The sequence below is a fragment of the Lepus europaeus genome, chromosome 5, assembly GCF_033115175.1.
Source record: "Lepus europaeus isolate LE1 chromosome 5, mLepTim1.pri, whole genome shotgun sequence".
Lineage (NCBI taxonomy): Eukaryota > Metazoa > Chordata > Mammalia > Lagomorpha > Leporidae > Lepus > Lepus europaeus.
Window position 1 is genome coordinate 56,766,202 of NC_084831.1, and position 24,866 is coordinate 56,791,067.

Consider the following 24,866-nt stretch of genomic DNA (forward strand, 5'->3'; position numbering starts at 1 on the left):
GTGCTGGGTTCCTCATTTCACTGCTTTTAAGAAAACACAAAGCCACTATCAAGTGTCCTCCCTGGTTACTTGAGAATAGTTAGCCAGACTATTCCTGTATAAAAACAAGATTGTTGCCATTGACCTGACAATGCAGCTGCAGTGGCAGCTGCAGCCACTCTGATAGCTGGAGGTATGGAAATCCACTCTGCATCCTTACCTTTCATTACACAATGGCTGGAATCCCCTGTCAGTTTACAAGAAGTCACCATGGGGGAATTTCCAAACGTCAGAAGTCTAAATGCCACTCACCTAGACTTCTCCAGTTACAAACACATTTTTCAAAGCTGACAGTAAGAATATCAGAATCACTATTTCAAACATTTAGTATGACTTAGGTTTTTGGTTATCCATGCTCATCAAATGTTCTAGGTTGCTAACTAGGCTAGAACTTTCTAACCATACCTCCCTTAAATAAAATCATAGATTATATGTCAAAAACTTATTGAGTCTGCAAGTCTTCAATCAAATGAGCTCTACCTCATACTCTGGGTAGAAAATGGTGCATGGGGGCCGGTGCTGTGGCGCAGCAGGTTAAAGCCCTGGCCTGAAGTGCCGGCATCCCATATGGGTGCCTGGCTGCTCCTCTTCTGATCCAGCTCTCTGCTATGGCCTGGGAAAGCAGTCGAAGATGGCCCAAGTCCTTGGGCCCCTGCACCCACATGGGAGACCTGGAAGAAGCTCCTGGCTTCGGATCGGCACAGCTCCGGCCATTGCGGCCATCTGGGGAGTGAACAAGCGGATGGAAGACCTCTGTCGCTACCTCTCTTTGTAACTCTTTCAAATAAATAAATCTCTAAAAATAAATTAATTAATTAAAAGGTGCATGAACAATCTAATCATGATCGCCAACTTTAGAACAAAGCTACAAAGGCCATGGGGAGTGGTTTCGGCATCAGTCAAACTTGAGTTTAAATCCTGGCTCTGCCACTTAAGAGTTGTTGGCTCTGGGCACCTCAGTTCCTGGGCCTCAAGCTTCTGCATCTCTAATACCAATTCCCTGTGATTTAACTGCTGTCAAGGACCAAGCACAGTGGAAATCATACAATAGGCACTATAGGGAGACTTCAGAAGGTTTACAGAAAATGGAATGAAAAGGTAAGTTTAGGGACAAGTGTTGGGTGCAGCAGTTAACCCGTTATGTCCTATCATGCTTTATATATCACACATATAAAAACTTAAATTGAGCAATAAATATACCACTTACAGTAACTTTGAAATAAATGTCTTTAGAGTTCTAATTTTTAGGAAGTTAAAGTGAATGGTTAGAATATTTGAAAATATTTTTAAATTCGTTGTGAAAATGGAATAAAGTTTACTGCAAAAGTTATTTTTACTAAATGTTCAACTGAACATTAGATACATAACTGATATGTAGTATAAAGGATGTATTCATAAAAGTATTTTTTAGCACTAGGTCACCATTTTATTTTGAGGAACATACTGTATTTCAAATTATTAATGTTTGAAAATAGCTGTTTTGGGGCCAGCACCGCGGCTCAATAGGCTAATCATCCACCTTGCGGCGCCGGCACACTGGGTTCTAGTCCTGGTCTGGGCACCAGATTCTGTCCTTGTTGCCCCTCTTCCAGACCAGTTCTCTGCTGTGGCCCGGGAGTGCAGTGGAGGATGGCCCAAGTGCTTGGGCCCCGCACCCCATGGGAGACCAGGATAAGCACCTGGCTCCTGGCTTCGGATCAGCGTGGTGCACCAGCCGCAGCGCACCAGCCATTGGAGGGTGAACCAACGGCAAAGGAAGACCTTTCTCTCTCTCTCTCTCTCTCTCTCTCTCTCTCACACACACTATCCACTCTGCCTGTCAAAAAATAAAAAAATAATAAAAATAGCTGTTTTGGGCTGGCGCTGTGGTGCAGCAGGTTAAAACCCCACCTCATCCCATATGAGCGCCGTTTCTAGTCCCGGCTGCTCCACTTCAGATCTAGCTCTCTGCTATGGCCTGGGAAAGCAGTACAAGATGGCCCAAGTCTTATATATAAAAAAGATATCTAGAGCTGGTGCCGTGGCTCACGTGGTTAATCCTCTGCCTGCGGTGCCTGCATCCCATATGGGCACCAGGTTCTAGTCCCGGTTGTTTCCCTTCCAGTCCAGCTCTCTGCTGTGGCCCGGGAGGGCAGTGGAGGATGGCCCAAGTGCTTGGGTACCTGCACCCGCATAGGAGACCAGGATGAAGCACCTAGTTCCTGGCTTCGGATTGGCACAGTGCCAGCCTTAGTGGCCATTTGGGGAGTGAACCAACAGAAGGAACACCATTCTGTCTCTCTCACTGTCTATAACTCTGTCAAAAAAAAAAAAAAGATATCTATTAAGTATTATATCTATTAAGTGTAAATTTGGACTACAAGCCAGTATGACTATTTGGATAACAGCATGGAAATTTAAGGTAGGAAACAATTACAGCCTTTTTATACTATGCTAGTATCCTCTCTTTAAGGCCCATTCCAATCCAACCTCCTCCTTCAACACCTAGCTTCATCAGTTACAATGACTGACACATGACACAATTTGGATTTTATTAAACATTTCATCATGTTTCCAGGACCATCATGCTGGTCCTAATGCCTATCTCTTTAAGGCCTTAAGTGGAAAGGTTCTGTCTCTCTAACTTCCAGTCCCACTAACTCAATCATTATTCTAGCTTATTATAAACTACAGGACCCCAAGTGATTTTACAACACGACGTAATCAGGATTGCAGAAGCTTGAAAATACAAAAATCATTCTTGAGCAGTGACAGATAACTTTAACTTATTAAACAAACATTCTAAGAACACTCTCCAAAACCACTTTGGTTCAGGTCACATGGGCATACTCATTTACAGGCTGTGGTGAAGATGTCACGAATTAGAGTCCCTTGGGCTAAGATGCTCAGAATGCTGTGGCCACTTCACAACCATTCAGATACACCCATTTTCTAGAACTGCAAAACCATCAGCTAAAAACAACTTTTATTCAAATGAGTTTAGAATCAAGTTCATACATATCATGACTTAAAATAAAATGAAGCTTACACTCTCTACAAAGACTTCTCTGCACCTTGCTAAGCCTAATTGATACGATTCCAAAACATTAGACCAATGGTTCTCAACAGTTTCCCCCTTATTTAAAACATTTTTTGTAATGTCCTGCCTTCAATACCCTGAAATGAAAATCAAAAATTATACAAACCATCCATATGCACAATTCCAAGCTCACCTATATAATGCTCTCACTATAATCAAAGGAGAACTTATATAAATTTATGACTATGTAGTTCAACGTATTTCACAACTCTGTCATGAGTATACTAGAAAATACAATGAAGCATTCCAAACTTGCACTATTAGTAGGTAACCATGAGTGTAATAGTTACAAATGCGGACAGATACTGGCATATTCTTTTTGGTGACATAAACACAAGCACAACAACACTGGTAAATAGCTTCTGGTAATGTTACAAACAAAATTATGCAAAATGGTGCAGAAGGTTTAAGCCTCCGCCTACAGTGCCCGCATCCCATATGGTTGCCAGTTCAAGTCCCAGCTGTTCCACTTTTGATCCAGCTCCCTGTCAATGGGCCTAGGAAAGCAGCAGAAAACAGCCCAAGTCCTTGGACCCCTGCATCCACAAGGGAGACCTGGATGAAGTTCCTGGCTCCTGGCTTCAGCCTAACCCAGCCCCGGCCATTTGCAGTCATGTGGGGAGTGAATCAGCAGATAGAAGATCTCTCTCTCTCTCTCTCTCTCTCACTCTTCCCCGCCCCCTCCCTCCCCTTCTCCTTCTTTCTCTATGATTCTGACTTTCAAATAAATCTTTAATAAATAAATAAATATATAAATAAAACAGATCTTGGTTCTACATTCAGAACATTACAAGCATGTATTTCTCCTACAAGAACATTTGGAGATACATTTTAAAGTCATTTAGAGTATTGAAAAATTCTCTGTACAGGAGTAGTCCAATACAGATGACAGAATTCTTAGTTTTCCTGGCCATGCTTCTTAATGCCACATATATTCATTCTACTATCATGACAGAACCACCAAACCCCCCACAGAAAACCACTGCACCAGCCATGCACTACTGTGAGGCCTACTATCTTTACATTTCATGCACTGATCTTAGAACTGTGTTTGGCTCCCAAGCAGGAATTCAGTAAGTCTGAGGAAGTGGGTGGTAATTCCTCTAAAATTCCTCCCAAATGATTTGTCCTAAGCAGCTAAGACACCTGCAGTTCAATACACTGAAATATCTAACTCCTGACTCCAGTCTACTGTTAATGCACATTCTGGGAAACAGTGTCGATGGCTTAAGAGCTGGATTCCTGCCACCAACATCAGAGGCCTGGATTCAGTTCTCAGCCTGACCCAGTCCCAGTTTCAGCTACTGCAGGCACTTGGGGAATAAGTCAGAAACTCCATCTATGTCTCCTATATGGGTAGCAGGGAACCAAATACTTGGGCCAACTCTTGCTGCCTTCCCAGGCAGATTAGCAGGTAGCCGGATGGGAAGCAAAGCAGCTGCTACTCAAACAGGCACTCAGATATGCAATGCCAGTGTCACAGGCAGTGGGTTAACAACATTGGCCCCGAGTCCATACTGCTATGTCCTCAAATATACAAACTACTGCTCCCTTTTGCTCAAGCTGGCTCTTCTGCCTTGACTACTCTTCATACCAGCTCTCTGCCATTCTTCCATCTCATAATGTGTTCGCTCCAAAAATGTCCCAGGACTGGTGCTGTGGCATAGTCTGTTAGGCCACAACCTGCAGTGCTGGCATCCCATATGGGCACAGATTCAAGATCCAGCTGCTCCACTTCTGATCCAGCTCCCTGATAACAGCATAGAAAAGCCATGGAAGATGGCCCAAGTGCTTGGGCCCCCGCACCCACATGGGAAACGTAGAAAAAGCTCCTGACTCCTGGCTTCAGATTGGCCTAGCCCTGGCAATTGCGGCCATTTGGGGAGTAAACCAGCGGATGAAGATTTCTTTGTCTCTCCTCTCTCTCACTGCAATCCTGCCTTTCAAATCAATAATCTTCTTTTAAAAATATAGATTTCCCTAAAAACTCTATGAAGGAGGAGCCTTGTCTATCCAGACCCCATCTAAAGTACCCCTCCCCACTTCTTCATCTCCTTAAACCTCACCAACTTTTTCCTCCCAACTCTTGGCTCAGCCCTGCATTCTGTTACTTATTAGTCTGCGCATTTGTTTTGTGTCTACCTCCCTCACTGGAAATGAGGGACACATGCCCCTCTCAAATAATTTTAAAAGAGAGGGAAGCAGGAAAGAAGACTGACTTTCCTCTGGCTGGCCTTGTGGTGCAGCGGGTTAAGCCACTGCTTGTGTCATTGACATCGCATATGAGTGCTGGTCTGAGTGCCAGCCACTCCATTTCTGATCCAGCTCCCTGCTAATGCACCTGAGAAAGCATAAGATGGCTCAAGTGCTTGGGCCCCTGACACCCATGTAGGAGTCCTGGATGAAGCTCTGGGCTCCTGGCTTCAAATTGGCCCAGCTCTAGCCACTTGTGGCTATTTGGGGAGTGAACCAGTGAATGGAGGATCTTTGTCTCTCTCTGTAACTATGCCTTTCAAATAAATACATAAATCTTGAAAAGAAAGGAGAAAAGGAGAAAGGAAGGAAGGGAGGGAGGGGGGGAGGGGGGAGGGAAAGAAAGAACGAACAGAACAGAATGCCTTTTCTAATCTTCCAGTGCCCCTGAAACAGCCACATGATGTGAAAGCCTGAGATGTTTATGGCAATACAAAAACAGGGAGGGGCAGCCAGTTAGTTCACTAGCACCTCTTAACTGAGACTAGTTTACAGATTAGCTATATCAGAGCAGGGAAGCCTGGAAGTGGGGATCTGAACAGGCTAAGTTTCCAAGCAATAAAGGGTGGTGGAAAGGTTCCAAACAAAGAGAACTATCCAGAAAGGTATGCTCAGGCTGGGGCTCCCACACTTAACACAACTCCCTTTTCCCAAAGCCAGCTCTCACCATGTACAAGTGGGTACAGAATGCATTCATGTACACACACACACACACACCAACTAGGTAGGGTACTATGAAAGTTCCCAGCTTACTGGCCCTTTAGGAAGTCCTACCTGCTCAGCAGTTAAAAAAAAAAAAAAAAAAACAAAAACAAAAACAAAAAAAACAGCAGCAGCAGCTTAAAGAAGCAGACCCAAGTACTCTTCTACTCAGCTTTCCCTGTGACTTTCTTTTTAAAAAAAAAAATTTATTTATTTGAAATTCAGAGTTACACAGAGCGAGAAGGAGAGACAGAGAGAGAGAGAGAGAGAGAGAGAGAGATCTTCCACCCACTGGTTCACCCCCCAAATTGGCCACAATGGCTGAGCTGCACTGATCCAAAGCCAGGAGCTTCTTCAGGGTCTCCTAAACAGGTGCAGGGGCCCAAGGAATTGGGCCATCTTCTACTGCTTTCCCAGGCCATAGCAAAGAGCTGGATCAGAAGTGGAGCAGCCGGGACCTGAACCTGTGCCCATACATGATGCTGGCACTGCAGGTGGCAGCTTTACCCACTACGCCACAGTGCCAGCCCCTCCTTATAACCTTCTTGGTGACCTTGTAACCCACCCTAGGCCTCAAGTTCAAAATACACAGGCTGTCATTTGTAACAGATTAGGGTTTTCAAATTATGTTCTGAAGAACCAAAAGGTCCTGAATGCTATAAAATTCTGTTCCCAACTTTTCTTTTACTCAAACCTCATTTTAAACTAATACTTTAACAATTTTTAAGATAATAAACTCCCACAAATTCAAGTTTTATAGCAAATTTTGCCAACTGAACATTACCAACGTATTCACAATATCTTCCTGCAGACCTGCTCTTGTCAATCCTAAATTTATATTCCAGTATCTTGGAATCTTGGAAATAATGTCTGCCATTGACTCTGAAGGAAGTTGGAACTTTTTTTTTTTTTTTTTTTTAAATTCAGGCCTGTACTTGTCTCAGGCCTGTACTTGTCTGCACCTTTAAAATTGCTCAATCAAGTATACTAACTACCACAGAACACTTGCAGCATGTTCAATTAAAAGCCAGGCAAATCTCAGGCACATCTGTGGACTCATGCTCTTATCACAGGGGAATAGCCAGTCATACAACAACAAATGAATTGATAACAGGCAGCATCGTAATAAAAAATGAGTTCATGTTATCATCTGCCTTGCACACTGAGATAGAGAATGACAGCATTTGTTAAACAGTTTGCTTCTCCTTTGAGATCAAAATTCCCCTATTCATCTTCGGACTTCCAGATCAATACAAATGAAGAGCCTCTTGAAACTGCAGGATGAGGCTGTTGTGGCCATCTGGGAAGTGAATCAGTGGATGGAAGACTGACATCTCTCTTTCTCTCTCCCTCTCTCTCTCTCTCTCTCTGTCTCTCTCTCTGCCTCTGTCTGTAATTCTGCCTTTCAAATAAATCTTGAAAAAAAGAAATTGCAAGATGTGCTATTAATAAACTATTCTTGCCTGCAGTTACTTACCCATGTGAATCAGCCTTTTCCACGCTGTGTAACCAAAGTTAAATTCACACGTACACTAAGTAATGAAACTGGCAGCCAGCCAAAACTGCTGCTTCATTGTTCTCTTCATTTCATCAGAAGTTAATGGCATGATAACCTGTAAGTCTGGACTCGTAGAATGAATCTTGTTAGCACAGGAGGTTCCACGTGGGATGCGATTTGAAATAGGGTTCCATGGCTTCCAACGTGTCAAAAACCACCATACCAGATTCCCTCAGAGGCCCAAGTACAAGGGAAGGTCTAACTAAAAATATTCCCTTTCTGTCCCCCCCGTCAATAGTAAGTTTTATGTACCTTGGGCAAGAAGCTTTCCACCCTGGTGTCAATCATTCAAGACCCAACTCCCCCAGCTACATAGTGAAAGCCTCTCAGCCTGCTCCAACAACAGCAGGAAATGCAGCCATTTGACACAAGGCTGACTGACTGCACCCTGAACTGATTACCAGGGCCCTGGGGATCCCCTTTTAGGAGCTCAGGCAAACATTCAGATGCCCTCAACCTTTACCTTTAAAGATAAACACATGCCTATCAAAGCTCTGCTCTCCACACACCAGGCAACAGTAAGTTGCTACAAACTATCAGGATACAACCTGGTAACAGAACAAAGCAGTCCTAAAATTAAGTCATGTAACCATGTTATACCCAGAAATTTATCCAAAGAACACATAATATCCACATCTAGAGCTACATACAAAGTTAATAATCACAGTGTTGTTTGTATGGCAAAGAATTGAAAGCAACCTAAATGTTGCTTTAAAAAGGGATATTCAAACAAATTGTTCACACTATCTTATTTATTGTTTGTTTGTTTGAGAGACAGAGCTACAGAGAGGTAAAGCCAGAGAGAGATCGATCGATCTTCTATCCGCTGGTTCACTCCCCAGATAACCACAACAGCCAGAACAGAGCTCAGCTGATCCAAAGCTAGGAGCCAGGAACTTCTTCCAGGTTTCCCATGGGGGTTCAGGGGCCTAAGGACTTGGACCGTCTTCTACTGCTTTCCCAGGCCATAGCAGAGAGCTGGACTGGAAGAGAGGCAGCCGGGACTAGAACTGGCACCCATATGGGATGCCAGCGCTGCAGATCAGGGCTTTAATCCACTGTGCCACAGTGCCAGCCCCCACACTATCTTTAATACTAATAATAATGGCTACATTTTGGAGCAGTTAGTGTACAGAGAAACCTCTGACAAATCTTTGCATCTCATTTAACGTTTACACCAGTACTATGAGATATGTAATATTGTACTTTAAATACTAAAACTGAGATTCATAAAAGAATTTAGCCAAAGCTTACCCTTAGCTAGTAAGTGTCAGGGCCATATTCACACCAACAAGCATTTATTAAGTGTCTTCTATGTGCCAGGCCTGGTGCTATATGCCAGCTTTGTTACTAGAGCTTTTCTTTTCTTTTTGAAATTTAGACTTATATAAACATGCCAAGATAATACAGAGTTCCCATGTACATCTTGTCAGCTACTTCTAATACCAAGGCTATGGTGTTTTTTTAATTGATAAAATGGAACAGTCCATTATCAATTCTCGAGCACTGGACTGCTCCTGCTGACACTCACCTCTTCCAGGACTGCACAAGATCTCCGTTCCCCACGGAGCCCTGATTCTGCACAGCCCTCCCCAATGCACCATCCCAAGGGCAAGCGAAGGGAATTAAGAGTATCAGCATGGGGAACAGCCTTGTGGCACAGCAGGTCAAGCTGCTACCTGCGATGCGAGCATCCCATTTGGGTGCTGCTTTGAGTCCCGGAGGCTCCACTTCTGATCCAGCTCCTCGCTAATGCACCTAGGAAAGCAGCAGAAGATGGCCCTAGAACGTGGGTCCCTGCTACCCATGTGGAAAACCAGGATGGAGTTCTAGGCTTCCTGGCTTCTACCCAGCCTATCCCTAATTGTTGTGGCCATTTGGGGAATGAACTAATGAATGGAAGATCCCTTTCTGTGTCTCCCTCTCTGTAACTTTCAAATAAATGAAATTAAAAAATATATATATTAGCATGAACAAAAGTTTTCTGTTTTCCACTGTAAGCCACTATGGATAGTGCCTAATGACTTTTTAATGAGTATAGACACTTAAGGAAATCTGAATTAGGAAAAAAAATAGTAATAATGAAAAAAATAATATAGGTCCAGGGGTCGGCGCCGTGGCTCACTTGGTTAATCTTCCGCCTGCGGCACTGGCATCCCATGTGGGCGCTGGGTTCTAGTCCCGGTTGCTCCTTTTCCAGTCCCAGCTCTCTGCTGTGGCCCGAGAAGGCAGTGGAGGATGGCCCAAGTGCTTGGACCCCTGCACCCTCATGGGAGACCAGGAAGAAGCACCTGACTCCTGGCTTCAGATGGGCGTAGCTCCGGCCGTAGCAGCCCTTTGGGGGGTGAACCAACGGAAGGAAGACCTTTCTCTCTGTCTCTGTCAAAAAATAATAATAATATAGGTCCTGTCAGCACAACACCAATGTTAATTGTATATACCTGGCATCATACCAGTGTTTCATTCATTTAATTCTGAGCCACTCTATAAGGCAGGTACCACTGTAATACCTTTCTTACAGATTAGAAAACCCACAGGTAAAGAACTTAGTTTTACTCAAATTTCTACAGACAGTAAAACACTTAACTTTCCTGGGAAGGAAGAGAATACAGGGCTCCCACCTTCTGCTTTGAACCTGCAGATTCCTAGATTCCTAGATTCGGGAAGCTATTTTTAATTATAGTGGCCACCATCCAGCTCAGCAAAACTACTCACAAGTGCAGCATTTTTCAGCTGCTGAGTAATCGCTGCCTAAAAGTGATGCATCCCCATGGAAACATGATGTACATGTTTCCAGGGAAGTGAAGAAATGTAAGAGGCTTGCACAACACTGACTAAAAGCAAGCCTCCAAAAGGCTGTTCGAGTGTGTTTTCTGAAGGTCTGGAACTCCTCAGCAGAAACTCAAGTGACACTCGCCCTCCTCCTGATGTTCCCACACGCTGTGTCTTCAGCACCACAAAGGACCTGCACAGCCCTGCAGGCACGGTGCGAGCAGGGCATAGAAGGGAACAATGTACTTCTGCCACCACAGAATGGAATCTCCTTGCTTCGTCAAACATGCTGCTCTGGAGATCGTTTTTGCTTTCAAAGAAATCTTGGTTTACTGCTAGATTCACTTGGTTTCGTGCTGTAGTGACTAACTTTGAATCATTCAAACCTGCTTTGGTCTTTAGGGTTTCAGGCACTACAGAGTCTACAATTACTATATAAGTGTGTGTACCTTCAAGCAACCCAAACACGATCACAAGACTCACAACCAAGGGCCTAACTTGGCTCTGGAATCAGGGAGCTGGCAGAAAGTGACCCAGATACCAGGAGGGGCATTCAACAGGAGGAAGGATGGATGCTGACCAAAACCGAGGGAGGGGTTGGGGCTATTGCCGGAAGATGGAAAGCACAAGGGAAGAGGGACAGGAACCCAAAGCAGCCCCTGCCCCTGGTCACCAGCCGGAATCAGTGAGGAAGATGCAGTGAGACCCCAAGAGGCATCTCCCAAATGTCCTCCAGCCCTGGTCCTGAGGAACTTGCTCAGTAAGTGATGCGATAAATGACACAGAGGCACAACATACGAAGCTGCTTTTGAAGATTCCACGGGCCTCTTGCCTCTGCTTTGAGAAGCGGGGAGAAGGGTCAGGCAGCCACGTTAGGGACCAAGCTGCGATGAGCAGGGTCCTTTTTGCGCTGGAAGCACCTGGCAGCACTGCAAACAGAAGGGGCAGTGACTCATCCTAATGAGCACACAGAACAGTAAAGGAAAAACAACATTCACCAGAGAGCACGGCACTCCAGCTACACAGTCATGGGCAGGATCTTGGGGTACAGACCAATAGGGGTGCCCCTCAATCTCCACTGTCCCCAAGGCTCTGTCATCTTGAGAGTTTTTTTCTGAAAAATTTCCCCTCTTTTAGACCTGAACAATTCTGGTCCATCTTGGAAAGTCCAGGTCAAAGGCCTCACGTTCCCTGTGAAGTCCTCCTAACCAAACTAGTCACTATGTCCTCTGTGCCCCCACAGTACTTTCTTAAACACACTGATTACAGTCATAGCTTGCTTTATGTTGCAAATTATCACCCCTCAGACAATACTGGGGGCTGAGGCTATGTCACTCATTTTTATTTCTCATAGTCCATGTCCAGACCACAGCAGGGCTCAACAGATGAATGAATGTCCACTAGCAGGATCACACAGAGTTGCCAAGGCCACGCGTAACTTACAGAGGACCAATCTAATCCTAGCCCTGGGGGTAGGCAACCCTCTTCCCTAAGACCAGAATGAGGAAGCTGCTCCTTTGACTCTCCTGCTAGCAATGGGAATGAGAATATAGATGCATCTGGCACCTTTGAGGACAGATGACCCCACCAAACAAACTGAACTGGTTCTCCCAATCTCACAATCACTGCAGCCTAAGCCTAAAAGCACCAGACTGACAGCTGTTGATATACAGTGATAAAACAGATTTATGATTTTTTCCTTCCTCCGCCTGTCAGAGGATGCAACCAGAAAGACTTATCATAATTAATTTTAAACCAAGTCTCCGACAATCTGTCCTTTTCTCCTACTCAGCCTGAAGTGATCTTTGCCTTGACAGTCATCCTTGTCCAGCTTTTCCTGCTGTGACAGAATATGTGAGACACTGTAGCTTGCCACTGCAATGGCTCACTGCAGATCTTAAGCAAGAAGAGGGAAAGTCCATGGAAAACCAATGTGTGAGCCTTTACAACTTTGTTCAGTATATGGTGGAGCCATAACTGATGTTCAAACAAATCCAACAAGCTGGAACGTGACCTGATGGGATCCAGTAGGACCATCCTAAAACAGAACACAACTCGTCTTGATACCTAAGGCAGGTGCACCAGAAACAGAAGGTCAAAGACACCCCTGCTTCTCCCCTGAGGCTTTGTCTCCCAATCCCTCCCCTTACTTCACCAATACTCACAGGGAATTCAGTAAGCAAGCAGCAATGAGCAATTTCTAAATTAAACTTCTTTGTGGGCTGATTAGCTTTTTTTTTTTTCCTTACTTCAGGGTCTTGATCAAGCAGTTAAGCAACACACGGAAGAGGGAGGAGTTTATATGAGAGCCACAGGACCTCAAAGTTGGCATGGGCTCTAAAAAATCAAACATTCACACTCCTCTTCCACAGCAACAATCATCTACACTTCCATTATTAGCCCCCCCTTACCCTTAACTCCACAGGCCCAAAGACTCCAAGAGTATTTCATATTTAAGACAAGAATAAAAATGCTTTTCAGTACACTCTCCAACACAGTTAGCAGGAATTGGCAGGGACCTTTAAGGAAGTATTCTTTAAGTCTCTACAACTACTGAAAGAATTAATTAATTCTTCAGGGGAAATCGAGTTTTTTTTTCCCATGAAGTCAAACAGAGGCATCTCGTGTTACTTGCCCATCACCTGTCCAGACAGCCAGCACTTTCACAAGTATGATTGGGAAGGTGGGGCCCAACACAAGTGCTGAGAACAGCACAGCTTCCCACTGACTGACTGCCTCAGGCTGTGTCCAGCTCCTCCACTCAGGAGCTCAGTAGCTTACAGAGAGGGGAAACACTAGGACCCACTCCCTTACACCACTGTTAAAAGGACTAAGTCAGCTGATCTACTGAGTAAACTGTAAGTGCTACACTTCATACGTGAAGAGTTAGAGCCCATGTTTCCTTGGAACATGCTACTCCACATACAGGAATCCTCGAGTGTGACAGCAGCAAAGACTGAACCATATAAAACTGCCCACATCTGACCATTTTCGCATACAAAAATGGCTTTTTCTTGTGATAAATCAAATGGGTATTAATAAGAATGCAAAGCAATACATTTTTTAAAATAACATCCCAACAGTCAAGATTGGACCAGACCAAAGCCAGGCGCTAAGAACCTCAATCCAGATCTCTTCACATGGGTATCAGCAACCCAATCACCTGAGGCATCAGTGCTGCCTCCCAGTGTCTGCATTAGCAGGAAGTTAGAATCAGGAGTAGAGCCGGGTACTGAACCAGATACTCTGATGTGGTGCATGGGCATCTTAACTACTGTCTTAACCGCTAGACCGAACATCTGCCGCAAGCAGTGCACTTTAAATTGTTCTAATTGTCCAAAGCAGTTCAGCCCTTTTACTGAAAGGTTTTCAAACAACTGTTTATACAAAAAAGGATTAAACATCTGTGTGGGACTAATCCTGCCCACCTCCAGTTTGATCTTATGAAGGATGAGCAATCTTAGCGTATTTGGGGAGCTGATCAACTGCCAATTGGCTCCCAGCCACCTATTACTCTGAGAACTGTAGCTCCAGGACTACAAGTATAATCTGCAGAACCTATACCTACAGGAAGTTCAAAGGCTTAAAAGGAACAAGCTAGAGCCAACCAGAGAACTCCACAGCATTCTCCTTCTGATGGTATTTCTTGCTTCCGGGGAAAACACCTCATGCCCAAGCCACATTCAGTCTTCCCCAATATACTGGAATTTGAACACTACTCCAGCAGTATCTGGTGTCATTTTGGTTCCAAAAGTTTCAGAGACCCAACATTGAGCATTTTTACCTTTGCTAATTTTTCCTTAAGTCTAGAACCTTTAAAAGTTAGAAAAAGTACATCACTTACGTTAAAGTTCAGTCATACAATCCAGCTACGTGTGTATGTATGTATGTATTTAATTTGAGAGACAAAGAGAAAGACAAATAGAGCTCCTATGCGGGTGGCAGGAACTCAACCACTTGAACCATCTCTGCTGCTTCCCAGGATGGGCATTAGCAGGAAGCTGGAATTCGGAGAGAGCTGGGACTCAAACCCAGGCACCTAATATGAGATACGGGCATCCCAAGGGGGTATCTTAACCATTAGGCCAAATGTCTGCCCCAACACGGGATCTTTCTAAACTATCTTTGCAACTTGCTGTCAATCTACAGTTAATTTCAAAATAAAGATCGCTTAAAAAAAAAAAAAGTTTAGAGGTGTTAATGGGACACTGGTAGCTATAAGCCAAAATAGACTTAATCATGGAATTAAAAAAAACCTTAGGGAAATATTTAGCCCACTGATTAAGGTGCCTGGGTTCAATTCTTCCAGCTCTCAATTCTAGCTTCCAACCAATGCAGACCCTGATAGGTACAGATAACAGCTTAAATGACTGGGTCCCTGCAACCTATGTAAGAAATGTGAATTGCATTTCCAGCTCTGGCTGGGGCCCCAGCCCAGGTCAGGCCATTTTGTTGGATGAACCAGTGAATGGGAGCTCATGCATGTTCACTCGCTCGCTTGATTACTCTCTGTAAGTTAAAAAATAAACAGGGGCTGGCGCTATGGTGTAGCAGATAAAGGCACCACCTGCAGTGCTGGTATTCAATATGGCTGCCGGTTCAAGTCCCAGCTGCTCCACTTCCAATCCAACTCTCTGCTATGGCCTAGGAAAGCAGAAGATGGCCCAAGTCCTTGGGCCCCCACACCCATGTGGGAGACCTAGAAGAAGCTCCTGGCTCCTGGCTTCAGATTAGAGCAGCTCCAGTCGTTGTGGCCATCTGGGGAGTAAACCAGCAAATGGAAGACATTCTCTCTCTCTCTCTCTCTCTCTCTCTCTCTCTCTGATCTCTGTAACTCTGCCTTTCAAATAAATAAATAAATCTTAAAAATAAATAAACCCTTGAAAATATGGATCATAATTTCAGTTTTTCAGACATATTATTAAGGCTGAATCAAAGTGATCAATCAACAATTCAAGTGGATCCTTCATATTCTACCTTGGAACAAGGAAATCCATCCATCACTCCAACACTGCCTGAGATACATTAAATTACCTTCACTGTTAACAGTCCCAAACAAAAAATGTCAAATCTTTCATGCCAAGAATGGATACAACTTTATGGATGAAAAATTTTTTTTATAAAGTTCAATTATACAAAGACACAAGAAATTACTGAACTTTAATGTAAAAGTTTAAATGTACTATGTGATTGTATGTCTTTAGTCCATTAATAATAAAAAGGTTCTTTTCAACTATCTATTTTTTTTTAAAAAAAGATTTTTTTAATTTATTTATTTGACAAGTAGAGTTACAGACAGAGAGAGGAAGAGACAGAGAAAGGTCTTCCATCTGCTGGTTCACTCCCCAGATGGCTACAACAGTTGGAGCTGTGCCAATCCAAAGCCAGGATCTTTTTCTGGGTCTCCTACGTGGGTGCAGGGGCCCAAGTGCTTAAGCTATCTTCTACTGCTTTCCCAGGCCACAGTATAGAGCTGGGTCAGAAGAGGAGCCACAGCACTGGCCCCAACACCGGCCCCTTTTCAACTACTTTAACCAAGAGTGTAGGATTTAACCAAGAGCCTGGCACTGGGGCAGAGAATCTGAAACAATTTACTCATCAGAGCTTATCGGCCAGAGTGGTTCCAAGAAGACTTATCTTGCAATATTGAGTGCAAGCCCACTACCAAGAAGAGCTGCAAGAAAGCATCTGAGTCCAAGTTTTAAACATACAATGTGTGAAGATGGACACAGCTAGAGTAGGAAAGGCTCCCCCCTTCCTTTCTTCTATATCTGGTTGCTTCCTAACCGTTGCTTATATATAAAGCCCTGACAAAGTGTTCCTCAGAGAGGTGGTCTCAGGAAATCTACCCTCCCACTTGTCACAGGTAAATAAAGCTTTCCTTTGAGGAACTGCCACTTGAATCTGGTGATCTGGCCCAAGCAGAAGAACCACTATGTCAACTAACACTATTGGCCCAGTCACAAAATAAGATAGTAGCAGACTCCTTCTCTGGCCTATACATGAAAACCAGTTAAGAAAAATACGCGGAAGCATTTGTACTTGTCTGAACCCTTGATTCCATGTTCATACATGAAGTAAATGAGGGCCTGGACCAAGACCATCACCCGCATATCAAGGCACACAGATGATATAATTCGTTCAGGCTTAATGGTCATGTTTCAGCTTGATTTTATTGCTCCACTTCCCTTAACACCAGAACTATTTACCTCCTCTATTTCTCTCAACACTAGACCCATTTTTAAAGCCCAGATCAGTATTAGCTAAATGAAACAAGAGTGTCAACTCTTTTTCCAACGACAAGCCATATACACTCATGTTTTTCAACTAAAAATAGAAGTTATGGCAAAGAAACTGAGAAGTAACTGTTTCCTCATGAAGTCCCTCTTTTTAATGTTATGTCCACACATGGATGTGATGCAGGCAAAGGGAGATGGCATGCTATAGCATCTTAACACAGTTCTAAGTGCTCCCAGAACAGGATCAAGGGCCTCTGCCCACTCCTGCTGTTCTTATTTAACATTGTGATTTATTTAACATTTCATTTAATAATTAAAGTACTTGGTTGACTAATCTGAAGACCTACCTAGCATTATTTTCACAGAGATTCTGTTGGCTCATTTGCTTAGAGACTACTGTCTGAATATTGGTAATATATCTGGCCCTAAACGGATCTTTGCCCTCATGATACACTGTTCTGGCTGCTATCACCCATCTTGTCCGGAGGCCAGAGGATGTCAGATGACTCTGTGTAGTGTATCCATAAAAGCCCAACATATATCTCTAAGGCTGATCATGCGGCTGAGAAGAACAAGTGGCAGATTTCTACCATGACACAGAATGAGGAAAAATAAGTTATAAACATCTACACCAATTAACTACTCTCCTTTGGAAGTGGATTAAAGGCCGGGGACACGGTGGGCCCAGACCTTTTTTAGCTTTTTGCCATTGTGGGCCTGTGTGCCTCTGCACCTCCAGAGAGCAGGGCCTTCAGGCCACCAGCCCTAGGCTTCCTGGCCTACATGCTCCTCCACATGGCAGGCCCCTGGTACTCGGTAAGAATCCAGATTTCCCTCTCTCTTTAGATAGGGCCCTCACTCTCTTATGCATTTCTCCCACTGAATAAAGGCTTAAAAACTTAAAAAAATACATAAAATAAACATCTATCCCTCCCCTCAACTGCAATACCTCCACCCAAGTTTTTAAGAGCTTGCCAGCTTGCAGGAGTTTGGAGTTACAAGCTTAAATAACATATTTAATCTCCAAACATTGGTTTCTTCATCTTTAAATGGGGATAATGCCATCCAATGCACAAAAGTTATTAAAGGATTAAATGAGGTATATGCAAGTACTTGGGCACGCAGTAGACATGTAAATTATAAGGTCATGATCACAGATGTAATTCCCATACAGGACTTTAAACTTTAAAAGAAAATCACATGGTTTCAATCTGTACTTTGAAATACAGGTGGTATTATACCTCTAGTGCACACGTACCACACAGGTCAATAAAAACAAAAAACATAGGGGGAATAAGAAAAACAAATTCCACTGTATACCCCCCAACTGAGTGGCTCAATATTGCTCCTTTCTAAAGACCGGCATGCAAATACACTCGTGTTTTAAGAGTGCTAAGCTGCATTGTTTTGGAGCACGCATAAAATAGGAATTCAAAGGAAATGCTGCTGAAATTTCACACAAATACTCAGGAACATCACATGTAGCCAGATACTCTCATGTGAAGCTACATATAAAATACAAGTAACTAGATGCCAGGAAGCCTATGAATCCTATGGGAACAAGCACACTGATAGCTTCAAGAGAAAAAAATACAGTTGAAAAAAAAATTACAGAAATCACAACAAGAATTATAGACCAAAGCTAGTTAGAGTACACTGTGTGTGTGTGTACACACACTGAAGAGTCAATAAGCAGTTAATTTCAATCTAGGTCTTTCTACTTCAATCTACAGTATGCCCTTATGAACACAGTGCTTAGCCCACTTATGTCTAGGATTGAACATGATTTAAAAAGTAAAAATAAATTGTGTTCAGTCATCCCAGTGCAAGGGCAAAGCAATATTTTCTAACTTCTTCATCAAAGTGGTTCAAGATTTTTATGTACAGTTATTATAAGGATAAACTCCCATCATCTATACAATTTGGCAATCACAAAATAATTTCTCCCTAAGGGCTCAAAAGAGCCAAGAATTTATTGTAACTAGCATCAACATCTGGCAAAAAGAAACTTTTAGATGTAGAATGCAACAACGCTACTAGAAACTTTCATTTGGGGCTTACTGACCTCTTACTCTGACAATAATCAGAAATGAAAGGCTTGGGGTCAATGTTGTGTGACAGTGGTGCCAATTCAGTCCCAGCAGCTCCACTTTCCAATCCAGCTCCCTGCTAATGCACTAGGGAAGACAGTGAAAGATGGATCCAAGTCCTTGGGCCCCTGCTACCTGACATGGGAAATGCAGATGGAGTTCCTGGCTCCTGGCTTTGGCCTGGCCCAGCCCTAATCCTCATTGTCAGGAGTGAACCAATGGATGGAAGGTATCTCTGTCTGCCTTTTCCTCTCTATGTCACTCTGCCTTTAAAATAAAATAAATCCTTTTTAAAAAGGCAAAGATTATTTCTCTTGATCAACCAATATTTTAAGGGAGTTAAGTCAGTAATTATTTCAAATTTCCCACAGAGTCCTCTACTTTTTCTATCACAGAAATCAGGACTATTAAAGAGCCTTGGAGCTGTGATCTTACTTACAGCTTTTTCTATCAGAGAAAATGGAGCTAGTAAGGGAATTTGGGAGCTGTGATTTTACACTGAAATTCCTGTACCATCAAAGTAGCTTCACTTCACAGATGAAGAAACCAAAGCTCAGAGGCATAAAGTGATTTAAACAGGGTCTTGCAGTCATTTGTTATCAGATTCCCCAACATGAATGCTGACTGAGCTCAGCGCAAATGTCTGAATTTAAAGAAGAAATGAAGAATCAGGTCGGTGTCCCTGCGATGTTGGACCTTCTCCAGGAAAATGACAAAGGCATGGTTTATAGGACAAATCCCCCGATGTCCAGTGGAAGCTCCTACCAACCTGCACCCTGTTGATCTGAAGCAATGATGTCAGTTTAGTGGTTATAGACAAATATGAGAAAGCTCCAGAATTAGACAAAATTCAAAGACAGAAACTACCCCCTGGATGAATAAAATATCCAACTGCAAAACTAGAAGATTATGATGTTTTATAGGAACCTTCACATTTGAATGATGAAATTTGATATCTTGGAGGGAAGTAGGCTTTTTTTTTTTTTTTTTTTTTTTGGCCAGGCAGAGTTAGACAGTGAGAGAGAGAGAGACAGAGAGAGTTATAGACAGTGAGACAGAGACAGACAGAAAGGTCTTCCTTCCATTGGTTCACTGCCCCAATGGCTGCCATGGCCAGCACTGTGCCAATCTGAAGCCAGGAGCCAGGTACCTCCTCCCAGTCTCCCATGCGGGTGCAGGGACCCAAGCACTTGGGCTATCCTCCACTGCCCTCCCAGGCCACAGCAGAGAGCTGGACTGGAAGAGGAGCAACCAGGACTAGTACCCGGCACCCCAACCAAGACTAGAACCCGGGGTGCCAGCACCGCAGGCAGAGGATTAGCCAAGTGAGCCACGGCGCTGGCCAAGGAAGTAGGCATTTCGATATAAGAGACAGAGGACAAGCAGATCTGGAATGTCATGGAGAAAAAATGACACACTAGCCCTTCCTACTGGAATCTGCCACCACTTCATACTAGATGGAAAGAATGACATCAAATCAATCTGGTTGTTTGCTTAAGAGCCAGTACGGATGGACCATTTTGATACTCAAAGATTAGTTTTTCGTACAGGCAGCAGAATGGAGACAAAATACTCTCTGGAGAAGAAAATATTCTGGTAAAGGTATTAATCATGATAACTGAGCAAAAAATGTCGAGGTGGGGAGCAGTCTAGGGGATAACACTCTCATATTATGAGGCACACTCTCAAGTGTTCATACCAGCACTTTCTGTTCAAAATAAATAAAGGTCAAATGAAGAATTTCATCACATTAAAAGTGAAGAACATATTACATTTGCTTGTTATTTTTAATCATTAAAGAAATTAAATAGTGCATTTAATCCATGCCTATTATTATTACTTATGACTTTGTCAAATACCAAATTCCTCAAAAACAGATAAACTACTTTATTCATTTTCCTAATTCCTCCAAAAGGCAAAATGTGCCCTTTTATTATGCCAAGTTTTAAGTATGGTTAAAGTGTCTCCAGAATACTTGAGTCTTCCTAATTAATAGCATTGTAAAGACTTACTCCCTAGAGAGAACTTCAACATTCCTATTTTCTGGCTGGTAGATGGATTTAACAGGGGGAAAAAAAAACCTCAAACTGACACTACCTGTCTGAAAACAGTCCAGAGCTAGGGCCTTGATTTGAGAATAATGAAGTAGGTATTCTCTTTTAGGAATACAACCAGTATGTCAGCTTTAAAGAGCAACCTGTGCACATCCTTCAACATAATGTGCTAGGAGTTCTGTAACTTCAGTAAAGACATCTTTCTTTCCTTTTCACATTTTCATTAACAAAAGCTAACTGCTGGGGGTCACCGCCTGCAGGGTTGGCATCCCATATGGGCACTGGTTCCAGTCCTGGCTGCTCCTCACTTTCAATTCAGCTCCCTGCGTGCACCTGGAAAGGGGGTGGAAGATGGCCCAAGTGCTTAGGCCCAGGGCACCCAGGTGAGAGACTTGGAAGAAGCTTCTGGCTTCAGATTAGCCCAGCTCCAGCCATTGTGGCCATTTGAGGCGTGAACCAGCAGATGGAAAACCTCTCTGTCTCTCCTTCCCTCTCTTTATCTCTGCCTTTCAAGTAAATTTAAAAAAAAAAAAAAAAAAAAAAAAAAAAAAAGCTAGCTGCTGATCTACTGACCAGAGTATCTGCTCAATTCAGCAGATAAATGTTTACTTGAGAATTTTAGAAACTGGCCTTGAGAAAGCAGGCTCAAGCTGCAAAGTAATCTGGCCCACCTCAGTCAGCATGACCAGAGGATTGGACTTAAGACTGCATGATAAAGTAACTACTGTGACTCCAATCAACTCCTCCTCACCTGGCCAGTGGCCAATTTGCAGCTGGCCCTAACCTTTGTTCTCCCAGTGTTCCTGACTCCCTCTTTACCTCCCTTTTCTTTTTCTTTTTTTTTTTTTTAAAGAAGAATTATTTTATTTATTTGAAAGACAGAGTTAGAGAGAGAGGTAGAGCCAGAGAAACTCGAGGTCTTCTATCCGCTGTTTCACTCCCCAGTTGACCGCAACACCCATGCGGGTGCACTTGGGCCATCTTCTGCTTTTCCAGGCCATAGCAGAGAGCTGGATCAGAAGAGGAGCAGCTGGGACTCGAACCAGCGCCCATATGGGATGCTGGAGCTGCAGGCTGGGGCTTTAACCCACTGCGCCACAGCGCCGGCCCCTTACCTCCCTTTTCTGTTCCCTTCAAAAGTCATTCCACTAACTTGCAAATTAGGAAAAGCACTTTTGAGACTGAAGATGTCTACTTTCTGCCTAAGACTGCTAACCCATTGAATAAATCTGTTTCTTTGCATCAAATCTTGTCCCTGTGCACTGGCAGAATAAGTAGCTATGGCCTAATTTAACAGTCAGTTCTACTTCCAGGAATTTATTCTAAGAAAATTACAATAATACAGGAGATTTATCCGGAAGGATCCTCACCGAAAGATTTTTTAGAATGACAAAACAATCCTAAACACTCATCAATGAACACACAATCATAGTAAATCCAATAGAATTCTATACAAAAGACACATGTATTTGTGTGTGAAAGAGATTACTGAAGATGGATTAATATTTATAATGCACTAATGAAAGAAAATTACAAAACATTATGCAGCATATGATTACCATTTATGTTGGGAATGCAAGACTGAGAGGATATTCACCAAAACATTAACAAGGTGCTACAGTATTCCCAGTGGTTTTTATTTTTTTTGTATTCAAAATCTTCACAATAGGAATAACTTTACAAAAAGTAAAGAACATAGCTTCTTTCTAAGAAATAAAGGAGCAAGGGCTGCCACTATAGTGCAGCAGGTTTAGCTGCCGCCTGCAAAACCTGCATCCCATGTGAGCACCAGTTTGAGTCATAGCTGCTCTATTTCTAATTCAGCTCCCTGCTAACGTGCATGGGAAAGCAGCAGAACATGATCCAAATACTTGGGTCTGTCCCATTCATGTGAGAGACCTGGATGAAACTCCTGGTTCCTGGATACAGTGTGGCCCAGCCTCTGTGGCCACTTAGGGAATGGACCAGCAGATGGAAGATCAATCAATATCTCTCTGTAACTCTTTCTTTCAAATAAATAAATCTTCACAAATAAATAAAAAAGGAGCAAGTGTATGGTACAACACGTTAGCTGCCACTTTAAGATTAACAAGATGGCAGCTGAAAGAAGAGAGAAGACATGTCTGCGATGCAATATAGTAAGAATTTGCCAATGCATGCAAATCCCACAGAGGGCAATTTAGAAAATTTTAAAAAGTACAAATACACTTATCATTTAAACTAGCAATCCAACTTCTGGGAATTTATCCAACCTTCTACATACAAGTTACACAAATAAGCACTGTTTATAACAGCAAAAGTATGGAAACAAACCAAACGTTCTTGAATATGGAGACTACTTATTTAAACCATGGTCCATTCACACAATGGAACACTCTGAAGTTGTTGTAAATACATCTATATATACATATGTACACACATACGTATGAAAAAGAAAATAAATGTTCTAATATAGAAGAAGAGGAGGATGTAAACTGAAAAAAGCAAAGTGCAGGGGTGGGTGTTGTTGGCACAGCAGCTTAAACCACCATTTGGGACACCTGCCATCCCATATCAGAATACCTGGTTCCAGTCCTACCTCCACTCCCCATTCAGCTTCTTGCTAATATGCTAGGAGGCATTAGATGACAGCTCCAGGACTTGAGCCCATCACCCACATGGGAGACCCCAATGGAGTTCCTGGCACCTGGCTTCAGCCTGGCCCAGGCCCAGCTATTGCAGACATTTGTAGAGTGAACCAGCAGATGAAAAAATTTCTGCCTCTCCCTGACACCCTGCATTTCAAATAAATAAATAAATAAATAAACCTTAAAAAAAAAAAAAAAAGTGGGAGCCAGAGCTGTGGAATAACAGGTAAAGCCTCCGCCTACAGTGCCAAAATCCACATGGCCACTGGTTTGAGTCCCAGCTGCTCCACTTCTGAGCCAGCTCCCTGTTATAGCCTGGGAAAACAGAAGATAGCCCAAGTCCTCTGGCCCCTGCACCTGCGTGGGAGACCCAGAGGAAGCTCCTGGCTTCAGATCAGCGCAGCTCCAGCCATTGGAGCCTTATGGGGAGTGAACCAGCGGATGGAAGACCTCTCTCTCTCTCTCTCTCTCCTCTCTGTTTGTCTCTGCTATGCTTCTCTGTAACTCTGCCTTTAAATAAAATGTACAGAATACTGTACACAGGATGTTATCTTTTGTACAAAAAACAAGACTATATTATTGTATTTCTTGTATCTGGACACAATAAAGTAATAAAGGATAGACTTGAGGGAGAAAGGAAGGAAGCTGACAAGGGAAAAGAGGGGAGTAGGGAGCCAGTGTTATGGCATAAGGAGGGAGAGCGGCCACCTGTGATGCCAGCATCCCATATGCATACCAGTTCTTGTTCTGGCTGCTCCACTTTTATCCAGCTCCCTAATAGCCTAGGAAAAGCAGCAGAGGATGTTACCCACGTGTGAGATCCGGATGAAGCTCCTGGCTCAGCCCTGGCCCAATGCTGAAGCCATCTGGGGAGTGAACCACCTGATGAAAGATATCTCTCTCTATCTATCTATCTATCTTTCCCTCTCTTTAACTCTTTCAATAAATCTTAAGGAAAAAAAAAAAAAAAGAATGGAAAAGAATGGGAGCAGCCTTTTCAATCTGTGCCTTGTTATATTAGTTTGCCTTCCGAACCACATGAACATAATTCACAAGTCAAACAACATATCAAAAGAATTGCCATAATAATAATAAAATGTAACCTGAAAATGCTTGCCACACTGGGAGGCAGCAGGACACGCTCAAGCTCCTGGATCATAGCCACCCACAAGGGAGACTAGGACTGAATTCCTAGCACCTCGCTTCTGCCTGGCCCTGTTGTGGGCATCTGGAGAGAAAACCACAAAGAGAGATGTCTCTTTTTATGTTTCAAGTAAACAAATATATATTAAGATAAATAAAAAACATGCTTTCTAGGAAAGCCATGAGGAAGATTTGCCACTCATAGAGGAAAGAGCATTCGAGCTGGGCCACAAATCAGAGTGGGAGCCTATCCTTTGGAAAGAAAGAAGAGAGGACCTCCAGTTCACTGACCACCAACTACAGTCCATGT

At 43.1% G+C, this 24,866-nt stretch overlaps 1 protein-coding gene across 3 annotated transcripts in view; it reads right to left on the reverse strand.

Moving 5' to 3' along the window:
- JAK1 (Janus kinase 1) overlaps positions 1-24,866 on the reverse strand; it is a 142,826-nt gene that overhangs the window by 84,887 nt on the left and 33,073 nt on the right. Inside the window, exon 1 of one of the 3 annotated variants that reach the window (XM_062191477.1) lies at positions 9,757-9,982. The exons of the other annotated variants lie outside the window; for them this stretch is intronic. The gene's annotated coding sequence lies outside the window, so the exon portion shown is untranslated. Of the gene's footprint in view, positions 1-9,756; positions 9,983-24,866 lie in introns of those variants that run through there. 3 annotated transcript variants of the gene reach the window in all.